Source organism: Echinops telfairi, unplaced genomic scaffold (assembly GCF_000313985.2).
Source record: "Echinops telfairi isolate 266 unplaced genomic scaffold, ASM31398v2 ScPeMD7_7458;HRSCAF=8496, whole genome shotgun sequence".
NCBI lineage: Eukaryota > Metazoa > Chordata > Mammalia > Afrosoricida > Tenrecidae > Echinops > Echinops telfairi.
Genome location: NW_022111358.1, coordinates 14,543,782 through 14,545,807, shown reverse-complemented (window position 1 = coordinate 14,545,807; position 2,026 = coordinate 14,543,782). Strand labels below are relative to the sequence as shown.

At 43.2% G+C, this 2,026-nt stretch overlaps 1 protein-coding gene across 4 annotated transcripts in view; it reads right to left on the bottom strand.

Moving 5' to 3' along the window:
• The window catches only part of TUBD1 (tubulin delta 1), a 30,967-nt gene that overhangs the window by 16,172 nt on the left and 12,769 nt on the right, over positions 1–2,026 (bottom strand). The window lies entirely within an intron of this gene.

The window sequence follows — 2,026 nt, the reverse complement described above, 5'->3', positions numbered from 1 at the left end:
CCCCAAACCTCATTCTCACACTGGTTCCCATGCTTGAGTCCACTGCGACATGCACTGTGCTAATTCATCTCCTTGAGGACCTTCCTCTTTTCCCTGCCTTCTCCAGTGACTGCTCTCTCCTGACAACATGCCCAAAGACAACACGTAGGTCTCATCGTCCTTGCCTCTAATTTAGCAAGTAATTATTGAAGGTTTGTTGTATGTTAGAACCCTAGTTCCAGATAGAACAGTACACAAAACGAATCAAAATCTTTGCTCTAATGAAGCTTAACTTACATTCTATTGAGTTAACAGTTTCTCTGAGAGGTAAAAACTTAACACCAAAGAGTTCACAAATTCTAGGGACAAAGAGCAACTCCCACAAGCTTCAAGAGAGGAAAAGGAAAACAAAACACAACACAACAAGACTGGGAATCACACTGACCTGGGGCATGAATAAGGAAAATTAATAAAGCATGATTCCCAATCTAGCCCCACTACCAATCAAACGTGAGGACAGAGTAATGCCGTGTGTAGCCTCTTAAATGTTCCCTTCCCTCAACAGCAAAGAGCTAAGCAGCACAATTTAAATATGCGTAAAGGACTTGAACATACATTTTTCCAAAGGTCATATGCATATGACCATTAACACTTGCAAAGATGCCCAACTTCACTAAGTCCTTAGAAATCAAAGCCATGAGATAGGACTTCATTCACATCACTGGGATGGCCATTATCAGAACATCACATAGAGTGATGTTGAGGATGTGGACAGATTGGAGTCCTCGTCGGTTTCTGCTGTGGAGACTAGTTCGGTGGTTCCTGAAAATGCCAAAACCCAAAACTACCATAGGACCCAGCAATTCCACCTCCGGGTATTCTATTCCGAAATGCTAGAAGGCAGAAACCAGAACATTGTACACCAGTGCTCTCTGCAGCGTCATACACAACAGCCCCCAAATAGTAACAACCTGTGTGTCCATCAACAGATAAACAAATTTGGTACTGCTCATAAAATGGAATTCTCCAAAGAGAAATCTGGCAATGTGCAGCTGCTAATCCTAAGGAAGCATCAGTCAAAAGATCAAAGGACACATTACATTGGGTAAATCTGCTGAACATGACCTTCCTTTTGTTCAGACCTCTTTTAAGTATTGAAGAGTAGAGTCACTTGCAGGACTAAGCTGCACCTGACCCAGGCCATGGCATTTGCAACCGCCTCATATGCATGTGAAAGTTGGACACTGACTAAGGAAGACCAAGGACAGTTGGCTGTGTTGCATTATGGTGCTGACAAAGAATACTGACGGTATCATGAACTGCAGATGCACAAACAGATCTGTCTTGAAAGAAGGGCAGTCAGAATGCTCTTTGGAAGGAACGGTGGCGAGACTTTGTCTCATACCCTCTGGACATGTTTTCAGGAGAGGCCCGTCTCTGAAGAGGACCCCATCGTGCTTGGTAAAGGAGACGAGCAGTGAAAGAGAGGATGATTCTTGATGAGAGGGCCTGACACAGTGGCTGCGACAATGGGTTCAAACATAATAACGGGTTGGGTGAGTGGGGGGGGGGGCAGGTATTGCTTAAAGCAGTGGTTCTCAACCTTCCTAATGCCGCGACCCTTAAAACAGTTTCTCATGTAGTGGTGACCCCGAACCATAAAAGTGGATAGTGGTGATGGCTACAGAACATGATGAGTATATTTAATATCAGTAAATCATTACTTCAAAATAGTTAAAATCACAAATGTTTCATTACATATATTTCATCACAATGAAAAATGTGTGTCTATAGTAATATATATATTAAGTTTTACCTTCCTGAAGCAAACTACTGAAAGGTAAAGTCCATCAAAATGAGGAAGTAGCCAAACAAGGGTGGGGGATCTGAAATCCAGGAAACGGGGTACAATGCAAGGTGAAGAGCAAAGGAGGGTGCCAGCGTCAGTGGTTTATCGGCCCGGAGATGTCTCCAAATGGATGGCAGAAATAACACATCACCTGGTAGGTACGAATGAATGCTTGAAGAAAGGATTCGTTTTCTACGG